Raw genomic sequence first — 292 nt, forward strand, 5'->3', positions numbered from 1 at the left:
ATTGTTGTACATTTTCAGTCCTTTATACACAGATTCTACCTCATTCAGTAAAACTTGAAATTGTCTTTTATTTAAAGCCCAAGCAGAAATGTAATTAACAACTTTGGTAACTGTTTGCATCACTTCCTGCAGTTCCTTCAGGCCAGCTTTTGCACATAAAGTCTCCTCATGTATGATGCAATGAAAACCTATCAGTGTATGACCAACTTCTTTCGCAAACAGATTTACAAAACCTGCCTTCTCACCAGTTATGCAAGGAGCACCATCAGTGGTGATGGACACTACTTTTGAA

The sequence above is a fragment of the Myotis brandtii genome, unplaced genomic scaffold (assembly GCF_000412655.1).
Source record: "Myotis brandtii unplaced genomic scaffold, ASM41265v1 scaffold4, whole genome shotgun sequence".
In the NCBI taxonomy this organism is placed as follows: Eukaryota; Metazoa; Chordata; class Mammalia; order Chiroptera; family Vespertilionidae; genus Myotis; species Myotis brandtii.